The 15,761-nt window shown below is 44.8% G+C and overlaps 1 protein-coding gene across 1 annotated transcript in view; it reads left to right on the top strand.

The window, feature by feature from the left end:
* The window catches only part of LOC115100206 (box C/D snoRNA protein 1-like), a 108,060-nt gene that overhangs the window by 53,830 nt on the left and 38,469 nt on the right, over window positions 1–15,761 (top strand). The window lies entirely within an intron of this gene.

The raw sequence follows: 15,761 nt of genomic DNA on the forward strand, positions 1-15,761 counted from the left end.
TAAAGCCACAGGATCTGAAGAGGATGAATGCTGCAACAACAGGAGTGCCTTAAGCATAAATGCCATGCTGGGTCAGATCAAAGGTCCATAAAGTCCAGCATCCTATCTTTGACAGTGGCCCAATCCAGCTCACAAATACCCAGCAATATCCCGGATCCAATCCTCCTTGCTCATAACCAGGAATAAGCAATGGCTTTCCCAAATGTACATGACTAGAAATAGTTTATGGATTTTTCCAATCATTAAACATATGTAAAGGTGCAAAATTTGTTTTAGAAACTTTGTTGTGCTATATAATAATCTACTGTCTTTTTGGCTGCAGTCAGAATTGTAGCCCACTGTAAGCAAAATCACTCAAATCACCTACCAGTTCTGCAAAACAAAACCTTATCCACTATTACAAATGTTTTCACCAAGCCCAAAAAATGTTTTTAAAAATGTGCATATCAGGAAAACATGTTGATTCACTCGCAAAAGGTGTACTTATCAGAAAAGTGGTTGCTTAAACTCTTCTCTACTGTCTTCCACTGTACATAATGCTCCCGTAGCCTGCCGGACATGGCCAGTGTTTCATCGATAAACTACCTTCATCAAGGGTCTAGGAGATTTTAATAAAACAAAATATAAATGTAGTCAGCGAAGAAAACTAATTCAAGAAAAATATGCATTCCACAAACTTCAAACATTTTACCTCTTTCCAGTCTGCTCATATATAGCTTTTCAATATGATGGTACAACGCTGTCAGAAAAGCCACACTATAAAAGCCAATAAGCATATAGGTAGAACTAATCAGGGTTAAGCTTGCAAAGCAAAACCAATTCCTCAAAATGGCATTGGTTGTAAATCTTTAACTGGCCAGTCGATTTTTCTTTATTCAAACCTCCTGGATGGACTGTATTTATTTAATTTATAAATCCATTTCTCATCGAACATTGAAGTTCTATTGATTTGTCAAAGGAAAGAGGCTCCATTGGTTGAGTAATGCTCATCATTATTTTGAGGAGCTTAAGTTTTCCGTGCTTGAGAATCCTCGAGTTAATTCTCATGGGGGGTAATCGTGACTTAATTCTTCTTAGGAAGGAGCACTTTTAATATATTTTTGATGATTTGACTAAAGATGTTTGCTTTTAGGATTTCCTGTAGAGTTTTTACTGTAATTCCTGGATTTTTTTCTTCTAAGAACTTGTCTAATCCTTTTTAAGCCCAGCTACACTAACTCTTTTCACCACATCTTCTGGCAGCTAATTCCACAGTTTGTGTGCTGAGTGAAAACATACTTTTCTTTGATTTGTTTTAAATTACCCATTGGCTTCATGGCATGTCCCCTAGTCCTAGTACTATCTCTTCTCAGTTGTCTCTTCTCCAGGCTGAAGAACATCAACTTATGTAGCCTCACTTCATAGGGAAGCCATTCTATCCTATCTATCATTTTGGTTGCCCTTCTGTTATTTTTCTAGTTCTGCTATATCGTTTTTATGAGATGGGGCAACCAGAACTACACACAGCACTCCTCCAGCACACCCTCCAGGTGGTGATCACAGGACCCTGGACTCTTTAGGAAGGAAGGTCTTCCAAGGGTCCATGCTGGCGGCCCGGATTGCATGTTACCAGCTGTATATGAGCCAATACTCCAAGAATCTCTGGAAACAAGTTCAGGATCTGGTTGAGCGCCTCCCTCAACAGTTCCAGGAGGTCTTCCTGAAAATGATCCAGCAAGGATTGGAATGTGACAAGTATGAGGTCAGGTCGGTTTGCAGTGTCTTTGAAACAGTGGTGAGGCATAGGAACTCGACATGTGGCCTGGCTTTGGGTTTCAGACCTCTGGCCAGAAGTGGAAGAGCGCATTGCGGACCTACCTTATACAGGGGGAAAATCTCTTTGGAGACAAGATCAAGGAGGCGGTAGCATGGCTTAAGAATTACCATGAAACCCTTCAACATCTGTCTGCCACTTCCTTGGACCTGCAGTCTGTGGATAAAAGGCCATCACAGCAAAGCTCGAGGTGTTGCTTTTACCGCCCGAGGAAGTATTATCCTCCAGCTAGTAGAACAAGGCCTTAACATGTGCCAGCTAGACTACGAATGAGGCAGCTGTGCACCCATCAGCTGCCACCAGCCCCACAGCAGAGTCCTGCTACAGGGTTTTGACTGGCTGCGAGGGAGCTTGAGCCAGCAATACGTACCCACGACGAACAGCCCCCCCAGTGGGAGGCAGTCTACAAAGCTTTGCAGACCGTTGGCTCGGACATCTTGAACCAATGGGTCCTATCCATTGTTTGGGGATACAGATCAGACTTCTAACGGGCCCCCCTGGAGTCCCCTCTGTGTCCATCTTGGAGATTTTTGACAAACCAGGTACTTAGAGTAGAGCTCTGCCCTCTTAATGGCCCAAGTGGTCGAGCCTGTCCTGCCAGATCAACAAAACAGCAGGTTTTACTTGAGGTATTTCCTGATTCCCAAGAAAACAAGGGGCCTTAGTCCTATCTTGGACCTGAGGGCTTTGAACAGGTTTCTTGTAAGAGAAATGTTCAAAATGGTTTCATTGGGTGCCCTAATCCCTCTCCTGAGGAGAGGGGGCTGGCTTTGCTTTCTTGACCTAAAAGACTCCTACCCTCGTATTGCAATCTCTCGCAGTCATCAAAAGTACTTCCGGTTCCTGGTGGGAGAGGAGCACTTTCAATATCAGGTGCTGCCTTTCGGTCTTTCATCCGTGCCACGTGTCTTCACAAAGTGCCTGGAGGTAGTCGGAGCATATCTCAGGTTGCAACGAGTGCAGGTCTTCTCCTACCTGAACAATTGGCTCATCAAGAGTGACACCATACAGGGGGGCATTATAGTCTCTCCAATCTACCATCCAGATCGTGGAGACCTTGGAGTTTCTGATCAACTACCCGAAGTCCCAGCTGGTTCCATCCTGACGCTTGGACTTCATTGGGGCCAAGTTCGACACGGCCCAGGGCAAGGCGCTTTTGCCCCTGGACTGAGTGCTGACCCTGGTATCCCAGGCCCAGGCAATCTCTCGGAGCCACCAAGCCTCTGAGCACAAGCTCCTGCATCTCTTGGGGCCCATAGCAGCGACTGTTCCTGTTACACCATTTGCTTTGCTCCACATGCACAAAACACAATGAACTTTGTGCTCCCAGTGGCATTGGGCCACCCAGGACCTTCAAGCATACATCCTAGTTACCACACCACTTCAAGAGTCCCTATAATGATGGGAGACACTGTCCAACCTAGAGGTGGCATTCCTTTATAGGTTTCTCCGCCTCAGGTCACTGTCACTAAGGATGCTTCCCACCTGGGTTGGGGTGCCCATGTCTGAGATCGCTGTACCCAGGGTCGATGGTCCATGGAACTCTGGGAAATTTGGTATGCTCTGGGAGTGTTCTGGGAGCACCTGATTAACAAGGTAGTCCTGGTTCAAACAGACAACCAAGTGGCAATGTGGTATCTGAACAAACAAGGAGGCATGGGCTTGTTCCTCCTCTGCCAGGAGACTGTGCAGATCTGGTCCTGGGCGCTCTCGAGGGCATCCTCCTTTGAGGCATATACCTGCCAGGGACCGAGAATGTGACAGCAGATGCTCCAAGCCATTCGTTCCGCCCTCATGAATGGTCCCTAAAACAGGAGGTTGCTGCTCGGATCTTCTGCCTTCCCCCTTCCCCGTGCAACAAGAAAGTGCACCAGTTCTGCACCCTGTTCAGGATGGACAGCAGGCTGGCCTCTGATGCCTTCACTCGCCATGGGGGCTCCGGCCTCCTATATGCATACCCACTGCTTCCACAGATATCAAAGACCCTTCTGAAGCTCCAGCAGGACCAAGGGACCATGATCCTCATTGCACTGTATTGGCCACAGCAGATCTGGTTCCCACTACTACAGGATCTGGCCTCCTGGGCCCCGATATCTTTGGGGACCTCTCCGAACCTGATCACATGGGATCAAGGCAGGCTGCGCCATCCCAACCTCCAGCCCTTGGCTTTCACAGCTTGGATATTGACCAGATGACCCTGCAGAACCTGGGCGCCTCAGCTTCTGGTAAAATCCAGAAAGCCTTTCACTAGGAAATGAGCTGTGCCATGACTCAAGTTGCAGTCCGGCCTGCATGTAGCAGAAAGATATACAATCCTTTAGCCAGTTGGACAAGGTCTGCTTGGACACTGCAGCACCCAACCTATTTCTGTCAAAGGATAGAAAGAGCTGTGTAGACTGCCCGTGGGCTGCTGAATGGTCCAGGTAGAAGGCCAGGGCCCTTTTACAAATCTAGTGTGTGCAGGGCCCACACACCCTTGTGGGAATGCAGCCTTGGAAAGAAGGTGGGCAGGATGTTAGTTCCATCTCAATCAGTCTTTGTCATCACTTTTGGCAGGAACTTAGAAGGTATATGCAGCACCTCCTTGTCATGAAAGAATTTTGTATAAGGTAGGTATGACATCAAAGCCTGAAGCTTGCAGACCCTGCATGCTGAGGTGACTGCAATCAGAAAAAGGACCATCCAGGACAGGTATTTCAGATCACAAGATCGCAGGGGTTCAAATGGGGGGGCCTTCATAAAATGGGATAAAACCACATTGAGGATCCAGGAGACCGCTGGAGGATGGATCGGCGGCTTGAGCTGGAGCAGTCCCTGGATGAAGCGGTCCATGAGAGGCAGCAGGGAGATGGGCAAGCCATCCACTTCCTGGTGATAAGCCCAATAGCAATAAGGAAGACCCTCACGGAGGTGGTCTTCAAGCCAGCCACAAAGAGGTGTACCAGGTAGTCCAGAAGTTTAGAGGTGGGGCATGAGAATGGATCCAAACTGTGTCCCTCACACCAGTCAGAGAACCTCGTCCACTTGAGATTCTGTATGAGCCATGGCAGCTTCGGTGGCCCACATGCATGCCCGTGGATGAGATTTGCAGGGCTGCAACTTGGAAGTTCCCGCCACATCTTCGCCTCTCATTACTGTCTGGACAAAGATGGCCAACGCGAAAGCAGTTTCGGTTACTCTGTCCTCCATAACTTTTTCCAGTTGTGAAAATCAACTCTTTCTGCCTTGGGCCCTTTATTCGGGTTCAGGCTGTCTCCCTCTGTAGCTGATGGCACCGGGTTGTTGGCACCTGGTTGGCACATCTTGCTGCTGTTCATGAGCAGCCTGTAGCTAGGTATTCACCCATGTGAGAGGACTGCCATTCTGCTTGTCCTAGGAGAAAGCAGAGTTGCTTTACCTGTAACACGAACTCCACCCGTCTTCCCGTGGAATTGTTTTCTTTCTTGGGTTTGTTTTATTTTTCATGAACTCTGTTATAGGACTGAAGAGGGACCCCACATGGGCATGTGGATAGTAGCATGCCCAGTGTGTTGGTCAAAGTTTCCCGTGTCAGGCTCCATCTGATGATGCCACCCATGTGAGGACTAACATCCTACTGTCCTAGGAGAACCCTTGTTACAGGTAAGCAACTCTGCTTTGCCTTCTATCCTATGACTTTTAAATTTCCTGATGAGTGTCTCATGATGGACTTTGTGAAATGCCTTCTGAAAATCCAGATACACTGTATCTGCCAACTCACCCTTAATATATTTGTTAGCCCCTTCAAAAATCTAACATTTGTAATGCAAGACTTCCCTTTGCCCCATTAATCTGTCTCTATCCCAATGGATAGTAGTTTTGCTTTTCGGAATAGCTTCTAGCATTTTGTGTGGCACTGATGTCAGTCTCGTCGGTCTGTAGTTTTCTGGATCACCCTTGAAGGTATTTTTATACATGGGTGTTACATTGGCCACCCTCTATTTCACAGGTTATGTAAGTGATTTGAATGAGATTACTAGTAAATCTGCAATTTCTTTTTTTTTTTTTTTTAATTCTTTCAGAACTCTGAGATGTATTCTATCCCATTCTAGTGATTTGCTACTCTTTGTAATATATTGATTTGCTCTATTACATCTTCCTGGTTCACCATGATTTGATTCAGTTCCTCTGAATCATCACCTTTAAAGAATGTTTCTGGCATAGATACCTCCTGAACACCCAGACCAAAGGAAGGAATTAATTTACTTTTTCTGCTTTGGCCTTGTCTTCCTTTTACTCCTTGGTTATTTAGTGGTCCAACCAACTCCTTCAAAGGCTTCTTGCTTTGAGTATACTTGTGTAAAAAAAAAAAAGGCTTATTTTGAAGTGTAGTTGAAGTTAGAAGCCTGCGAGGGAGTTGGACCACTGGATGATTGTAAACCGTTGTGATGGTAAAACCGAACGACAGTATATAAAACTCGATAAATAAATAAATGATTGAGGGGTAAAAGGGGAACTTGGGGAAGATAAGGCCACAGCAGAAAACCTACATAAATTAGTGGAACTAACCACAGTCTGCTTGGATCTAGATGTTGTTGTAACATGACAGGGCAGTGAGCCTCCTTTAAGAATGAGCACGGAGTTCCTCTTTTAAAGAGTTGCACTGAATATGACCTCACATCTCAGGAAAGGCTGTGGTTAGCACGCTGAGAGTCTACATTGATTCCAGCAAATAAACTCTGTACATCTCAAGTGCTGAAGAAAGCAATAACTCGGGCTTTCAGAATTAACGGTACTTAGCAACAAATTTGTTTTCTGCTGTTTTTGCTACTGAGTGCACGTACACTTTTGTTTCCATGAGGTTACCTAAAAACCATAACAGTTTTATACAGTAGGCAAAACTGATATACAAGCATACTAATACTTTTCAAGAAGATTTCAGCTCCATTATATTCATTCTAACTTTGTCTTCTATGAAAACTATAACTTTAGAGGCACAAGGTCTTTTGCTGTAAAGATAGTTGTACTTATGAAATCCTTCAGAGCCAAGCTTTGTGAAATTGTGGTTTATGTTCATGACTCATGAAATGGAGCTTTGGCAGCAGTGGGATCTTGAAACAGCCTTCTAATTAGGAATATATGCCCCTCCCTCCTGCCACCCCTGTCATTAATAAACAGGTTTGTTATTTCTTACAAAATTACCAGTTGTAATCTGTTTTGGGGCAGATTTTAAAAGCCCTGCGCACGCAAAATCCAGACGGATTTACGCATGCAGGGGACTTGCGCGCCTATGTTGCATTGGCTGCCGGCGTGCGCAAAGCCCCGGGACGTGCGTAAGTCCCGGGGCTTTGCTTGGGGGGGGGGGAGGGGGGTGTTCCGTGGGCGTGGTGCCTGCCCAGGGGCGTGGCCGAGGCCTCCGAAACAGCCCCCGGGCTGGGGAATGGCGCACCAGCACCCTGCAAGTTACGTCTGCCTTGGGCAGGTGTAACTTTGTTAACAAAGGTAGGGGGGGATTTAGTTAGGGCTGGGGGGGGCAGAAAAAAGTTCCCTTCGAGGCCGCTCAGATTTTGGAGCCTCCTCTGAGGGAACGGAGGCAGGTTGCTTAGCTCGGCGCACATGTTGCACAATTGTGCACCCCCCCCCCCCTACACGCGCCCACCCTGGATTTTATAACATGCGCACGGCAGAGCGCGCATGTTATAAAATTGGGCGTAGATTTGTTCGTGCTGGGTTGCGCAAACAAATCTACCCCACCTCTTTTTTTTTTTTTTTGTTTTGTTTGGGGTGTGTTGTTTTTTGTTGTTTTTTTTTACTTGAAATTGAGATATTGTTGTGTCTGCACTTTGTGATTAAGCATTAGGAGAATATCACACAGATAAAGGGATGTAAACAAAATATTCCTATATATTTGTTTAGTAATTTTAAGATATTTTGTAACAAAGACTTGTTTGTTCACATCAGAGCTTTTTTTGTCTGCTATAAGCTGGTCTGTCCATTTACTGTTAGCTAAATGAAATATGTAACTCTTTCAGATGATTTATCTTGTGGTACAAATGTATGATCTCCTTCCGGGTGGTGAGAGGAGCAGAAAGCTGAGCATTTCTGCCTTTACTTGCAAGGCACAACCCATATCTCCTGGCCCTCAGTGTCCTAGTTATTTAATATAAAACATGTTTTGTGTTGGGGGGGGTTTTTTTTGTTTGTTTACAAAACCTCATCAGGGAAACAAATTTCATCGTAAAAATAAGTGATATGCTCTCTCTTCCTGAAATATTTGCTGGGGAGCAGTGTATATGGAATTTGAGACATTTTTAATCATTCAGTTGATTGCCTCAATTTTGTCCTGCCAGACCAGTCCAAACAAGTGGATTACACTCTTGCGCCAGCAGGTGGCAGTAGAAATCAATTTCCTTTTCTGATATCATCTGAGCCTATCTATTCTAGGATAGCAAGATAACTTGCCAGTCATTCTCTGCCTTCTGCTGGTGAGGACTGCTCTGGGATAGCAAAAAAAAAAATAAAAAATGGGGCAATGGCTCATGGGTGAGTCAGTTTCTACAGGGAAGGAAAATTAGCTGCGGATTGTTATTCTTCCTCTCGGGGGGGGGGGGAAGGTGGGAGAAAATCCAGTTCCAGCTTGGGCCTTGTAGAAAGGTTGTGAGCAATGGTCCACAAAGAGCTGGACACACATGGAGTGAGAGAAATGCTGAGAGAGTGAAAGCAGCTACAGCCACCCACACCCTGGCCCATGGAGAGAAGTAGGAAGTACCTGCAGAGTTCCATAGCAAGTACTTTCTGCATCAAATGTGATGTGCCAGAAACCCTGTCGGAAAAACAGGTACGTAGGGGCATGCAGGAAATGGGATCTGAGCATGCCTGTGAGGTGCTGGCATCAGGGGAAGAGCCAATGCCGACATAGAGGGACGATCGAGTGGTGGCAGCTCAAGGTAAGAATGTCGGCGCGGAGGCCAACTCAAGGGAGGAAGCAGGCCCAAATCGGGAAGGTCAAGACTGTAGGAAAGCCTGGGGGGACATGAAATTTGTTCTCCTTATCCATAAGGTTTACAGAGAAATGAAAGAGGAAACTGGAACAGGGAATAGAGGACCCAGGTCTCCTCTAGGGACCCCTAGAGAGAGTGAGGTAGGGCTTAAAGAATCTGACATGGGGGGGGGTAGTAGAAAGCTTTCTCACTCCACGACATTCCCCTTTGGTTGACAGTGTTCAAACAGGAAGTATAGAAGAACTGAAAGGCCCTTGTGGTTCTGGAGATGACTCGGGTGATGAGACAGTCAAATGTCATAGTTAGGCTCTTTTGCAGCAAAGAGCGAAGTGCCCTCATTTCGAAAAGTGGAAGCAAACCTTAAATCTGGCAGAAGGAAGTCTACAGGTCTTCCAATCCTCCTGGGTATTAAGATGCCGATCAGAACCTTTCTCTTTCATTCAGCCATAATAAAGATGATTATTGCAGAATGGGATACCATAGACACAGATTTAAAGGCTAGACATTTAGGCCTCAATATTGAAAGCAATCCACTTAGGTAAGTTAACTGGATAAGACTTATCCATCTAAATTACATGGGATATTCTGCAGGACAGCTATGCTGCTAAATATCCCCATATTTGGCGCTACGTAGCCAGATAAGTTATATCCAGCAGAGACCACATGACACGAGCGTGTAAGGCGTACATTATGCCGGCTCCATGTGTCTCTCCCTAAATCTTAGTATTTTCAATGGCTTTAAGACAACTAAAGCGATCTTTCCATGTAAGCAATGTGGGAGCCATATTTATTTATTTATAAATTTATTTATTTATAAATTTTTATATACCGCCGCTCATCAAAGATATCACGTCGGTGTACAGTGAACAGGAACTTACGCCGGAGCGTTTTACATTTAACAGAGTTATATAAGCGTTATACAATTAAAAAAGGCAAGTATATAAATATTTGAACATAAAACAAGTAGAATCTTTTACAAAAACAGAACTATCATTTAGTTGTAACTTAACTGAGCTGAATTAAAACAACACTATAGAGTAAAGAGGGGAAAAAGGTAAAAGCTAAGGGAGAGGGTTAGAGGGTGATGGAGTTCTAAATAATAAGTGGTAAGAGGGGAGCGAAAGTGCTAATCTTAGATTAGGAGCAATATGGTAGGATCATTAGAATAGGAGCAGAAATAGGGGAAGTTAGAGATGGTATATAGACAGGGGGTGTCTGGTAGAAGGCAGGGCAGGTAAAGGAGGGGAGGACATATTTATTTCAAGTATAGGCATGTGTGAATAACCATGTCTTGAGTTTTTGCTTGAAAGTTTTGGGAGATGGCCTTGCAGTTCGGTGGGCCTTGCAGTTCGGTGGGCCTTGCAGTTCGGTGGGCATGGTATTCCATAACAAAGGGCCAGCAAAAGAAAGCGCTCGCGCTTTGGTAGAAGCATAGTTATATAGTTTGGGCGAGGGGGTCTGTAATGTGGCAAGGTATTGATTTCTGGTGGGTTTAATAGAGTTTTGAAATTGTAGAGTATTATTAAACCATTTCATTTCAGGATTGTGGAGGGCTTTATGGATAAGTGTTAGTGTCTTATAGTGTATGCGAGATTGAATGGGGAGCCAGTGTAAATCCTTCAAAACTGGCGTAATGTGTTCCTTTGCGTTTGTATTAGTGAGGATGCGGGCTGCAGTATTTTGCAGGATTTGTAAGGGGCGGATGGCATTTTTAGGTAGGCCTAGGAGGAGTGAATTGCAATAATCTGTTTTGGAAAACAACATGGCTTGTAAAACTGTCCGGAAATCAGATGCGTGAAGTAAGGGTTTCAATTTTTTGAGTGTATGTAATTTGAAAAAACACTCTTTAAGGATTGCGCTGATAAATTTTTTGAGGGCCATTTGGTCGTCAATAATGACTCCTAGGTCTCGGACTTGGTGGGAGAATTGTATGTGCGTCGATGTTATTGGTGAGGTGGGAGAAGCATGTAGAGGGGTGGGAGGAGAAATGAACATGAGTTCTGTTTTTGTGGAGTTGAGGGCAAGTTGTAAGGAGGTTAGTAGATTATTGATAGAAGCGAGGGTAGTGTCCCAGATTTCAATGGCTTTGGGTATGGATTCCGTTACTGGAATAAGAATTTGTACATCATCAGCGTACAAAAAGTGTGGAAGCTTAAGATTGGCGAGGAGATGGCAGAGTGGTAGGAGATAGATGTTAAAAAGGGTAGATGAAAGTGAAGAGCCTTGCGGGACTCCTTGCTTCAGGGGGATTTCTTTTGAAAGGTGGTTGCCAATTTTGACTTTATAGTTACGGTTGGACAGGTAGGAAGTAAACCAGTTATGAGCAGTACCAGTTATTCCAATCTCGTGAAGGCGTTGGAGGAGAATTTGGTGGTTAATGGTATCAAAAGCCGCTGAGATATCCAGGATTACTAGAAGATGAGGTAGATTTTTATCTAGGCTTTTGAGAAGGTAATCAGACAGAGATAAGAGCAGGGTTTCAGTACTATGTAGTTTGCGAAATCCGTATTGTGAGGGAGAGAGGATTTGGTGTTCTTCTAAATAGTCACTAAGTTGACGGTTGATAGTTTTTTCTAGGATTTTAGCAATAAATGGGAGATTAGAAATTGGGCGGTAATTGGCAAGGTCTAATGGGTCGAGCTTAGGTTTGTTTGTTGTGAAAAACTGGGAGGAAGGCATGCTGAAGTTAAAATGATGTTGGGGCCTCCTGGTCTGAGGATGTCTACCAGAGTGGAGGATTTATTATTGGAGGTAACTGCAGTGATGATAAAAGTTCTAGAAACAAAGCTGAATATGATTTCCAAAAAATTCAACAAATAAATGAGTAACTGACTGATACTAAAAATCAGCTGGTGGGCACACAAACTAGAATAGCAGAGAGAGAGAGACGCACAAGGCCCCAAAGCAGCATAGACACAAATTTCCTCACAAATTTTATGGAGAACAAAATTGAAGACTTGGAGCATAGAACCAAGAGGAATAACTTATAGTTTGTGGGGTTCTCAGAGTCTATTTTATATAGATATGCCAGCAGAAAAGGACCAAATGGTCCATCCAGTCTGCCCAACAAACTCATGGTAGCACCAGCCATGCCTTTCAGGTCTCCCCCATAAAGGTATCATCAGGGGATAGCAACTGCCGTGCCTTACAAGTTACGCTCTTACTTAGCTTCCCAAACCGTTAAAGTAAGGGCCCTTGTTGGTTGTTGTCAGAGTCCAATTCCCCACCATCTCCTGCCATTGAAGCAGAGAACACTGTCGAGTTTCATCACGAGCATAAGACTCATTGGTCAAGGGTAGCAACAGCTGCATCAGCAAGTTACCCCCATGATTATTTGTTTTCCCAGACCGAAAAAATTAATGTTCTTATTGGTTGCTGTCCAAAACGAATTCCTTTTTTCCTCTTTTCTCCCTGCAGTTAAAGCAGAGAGTAATAATGAGTTGCATCAATGGTATTTTGGCTTGTTTGATTAAGGGTAGTAACATTTCCATCCTCTAGCCTTTAGTGATCTACAGTGTTTATCCCATGCCCCTTTGAAATCCTTCACTGTTTTTGTCTTCACCACCTCCTCCAGAAGGGCATTCCAGGTATCCACCACCCTCGTTTGGTTCTGAGTCGTCCTCCCTGGAGTTTCATTTTGTGACAAACCCCCCCCCCCCCCCCCCCCCGTTTCTACTGATTTTCTTTCCAGTGGAGAAAGTTTGTCAAATGTGCATCATTAAAACCTTTCAGGTATCTGAAGATTTGTATCATATCTCCCCTGCACCTCCTCGCCTCCAGAGTATACATATTTAGGTCCTTCAACCTCTCCTCATAAGTCATTTAATGGAGCCCCCCCAACATTTTTGTCGCCCTTCTCTGGCCCGCCTCCATCCTATCTCTGTCCCTTTTTAGATTCGGTCTCCAGAACTGAACACACTATTCCAGGTGAAGCCTCACCAAGGACCTGTACAAGGGGATTATCACCTCCTTTTTCTTACTGGTTATTTCTCTCTCTATGCAGCCCAACATTTTTCTGGCTTTAGCTATCGCCTTGTCATGTTGCTTTGCTGTCTTGAAATCACTAGACACTATCACCCAAAGGTCCCTCTCTTGCTCCATGCACAACAGCCCTTCACCCCCATCACATACAGCTCTTTTGGATTACCACACCCCACATCCATGACTCTGCACTTCTTGGCATTGAATCCTAGCTGCCATATCTTCAACCACCATTCAAGCTTTCTTAAATCACGATTCATTCTCTCTACTTCTTCCGACGTATCCACTCTATTGCAGATCATAGTATCTGCAAAAAGGCAAACTTTACCTTTTTATCCCTTCTGCAATGTCGCTCACAAAATGTTGAACAGGACTGATCCCAACACAGATTCTTGCGGCACTCTGCTTATCACATTCTCTCTTTAGGTTCTGTTTTCCATCACACGCTGTCTTCTATCCGTCATCCAGTTTGTAATCTGTGCCACCACTTTGCACTTACTCCCAAGCTTCTCGTTTTATTCACGAGCCTCCTATGCGGGACCTTATCAAAAGGTTTGCTGAAATCCAAGATCACATTGAGCGCTCTTCCTCGATCCAATTCTTTAGTCACCCAAGCAAAAAAATCAATCAGGTTTGTGTGACAGAACCTTCCCCTGGTGAATCCATGTTGCATCGGGTCCGGCAATCCTCCAGATTGTAGATAGTTCACTATCCTTTCCTTCAGCAGTGTCTCCATTACTTTTCCCACCACCGAGGTGAGACTAACCTGTCTATAGTTTCCAGCCTTCTCTTTGCTCCCACTGTTGTGAAGTGGGACCACCACCTCTCTTCTCCAATCACTCGGCACCACTCCAGTTTCCAGGGATCTATTGAGCGTGTCAGGCAGCAGACTTGCCAGCACATCTCTGAGCTCCCTGAGTATCCTGGGATGAACCTCATCTGGCCCCATGGCTTGGTCCAACCATGATTTTTGTTCCCTACTGGAAGGTTGGCTGCTGAGGAAACTGGGGCTGGAAAATCTTGTTGGACAAGTACATTTTGAGAGGGCACCCAGGCTGGGGCTGCCACAATAAAATCAGAGCAAGCCACATGTCGCCATTGTGAAGTTGCTAAATGGCGTGCACAAGCTATTAATCCTGCAAACTTAACGCAAATGCACCAATCTGAGACATGAGGGAACAAACTTAGGGTTAGGGGGTTTATATTTTGAAGGTAGGGGGAGGGCATTTGGGTGTGGATGCCAGTTGTTGGGGAATGTCTTTCGTTGCTTTAGCACAGATACGTTCAGGAACTTCTGGAGTCCATTTCAAGTGGGCTGAGCACCAGGTAATGTCTATCAGTTCAGGCTAGGAAGCTGCCAGAAGAGTGGTAAAGATAAGAATCTTTAAGCAGAAGAACTTTAATATATATTTTTTTTTAATTAAATATGGGTGACCATATACGAATTGCTTCATGGAACAGAGCAGGGTTGGGATCCCCAGTGAAAAGAAGAAAAATGTTGCAAGCCTTGAATAGGTGTGCATACTGTCCATAATCAACCCTTCAACAAAGGTAACCGTAACGGTAACAATCACAATGTTACCATTACGCAAGCCTTGAATAGACATAAAGTACAAATAGCGTATAGACAAAAATGCATTTGAATGATGTGGAAAGTAAGAAACTATGCAGAGATTGGGTGGGGAAATGTTCTTACTCTCAGGCAGACAATAGAAAAGGAGGAGTAGCAATATTGATTAACAAAGCACTGCAATTTGAAATACTGACTAAAATGAGAGATCCTGGGGGTAGATAAGTGATTATAATTGGCAAATTATTTGGGCAGAGCATATCACTGTAACATTTACGCCCCTAATGTATACCAGCACTCTTTTTCTTTACCAGTTTAGTAAGTATTTTACTGCAATGTATGAAGAGTCGGTTGGTTTTAGCAGGAGACTTCAACTGCATCAATGTCCCAGATATGAATAAATCCTCTCAAATGCAGAGATCAGCATTGGGGAAGCAAAATGGGATATCCTATCTATGTACAAATTTTAATCTTATAGACCCATGGCAAATGTTGCACCCTAACAAAAGGAATTATACCCACGTTTCACAGGTGCATCTCACATTGTTGCGAATTGATTACATGTTAGTTACAGACACAGTTTTCTGGTATACTCAAAGCAGAAATATGCGACTGGGGGATATCAGATCATTCTGTGATCTGGGTAGACCTTTGTCCATCAAATATGTATTCAGATTTAAAGCTTTGGAAATTTCCTAGGTATCTGTTGGAAGATGAGGAACTTGTAGGTTATATTCTCTCAAAATGTTTGGAATTTGCAGAGAACAATGTTGGGGTTTCTGGAGTCAGGGAAACCCACCTGAGGAGCAGCACAGGGACTGCTAGGCAGGACTCTGGATGGAAGAAGAGCCGCTCGTCTGCCTAGCCCGTCCCCTTCCCTGCAGGTTGAGTCTTGGGATCTGGGGGCCAGTAGGTCTTTGTGGCGGTTATCCATGGAATGAGTCCCAAGGCTAGGCAGGCACGGTTTGGACGAGGTAAGGCTGCACGAGGCAGGCAGGCTGGACAGATGAGGCAAGGCTTGGCTGGATACTGGGCAGGACCTTGAACTAGACAAGAGACAGACTAAGGCAAGGGCAAGGATAGGAATCTGATACAGACAGGACTGGAGAAGTTACTAGTAATAGACAGGACAAGACCAAGGATAACAAGGAATAGAGAAAATATAAGCCCGAAGGCACCAAGGCAGGCCACTAGGCAACAGGAAGGCCGGGATAAGCACAAGGCAGGGTACTAGACAGATTGGCTCCAAAGGCCTCAAGGCAAGGCACAGGGCAAGAAGGCACAAAGGCTGCAAGACAAGAAGCAAGAAAGCCTGTAGACCACAAGCCAAGGCAAAGAACGAGGGTCAGAGCACGGAGGCAGAAGTGACACCATGAAAGACGAGGAGTTTCCACCAAGGCAGGTTACATAGTTCTGAGACTTGGCATGGCAAGTGGTG

Source organism: Rhinatrema bivittatum, chromosome 10, assembly GCF_901001135.1.
Source record: "Rhinatrema bivittatum chromosome 10, aRhiBiv1.1, whole genome shotgun sequence".
Taxonomy (NCBI): domain Eukaryota; kingdom Metazoa; phylum Chordata; class Amphibia; order Gymnophiona; family Rhinatrematidae; genus Rhinatrema; species Rhinatrema bivittatum.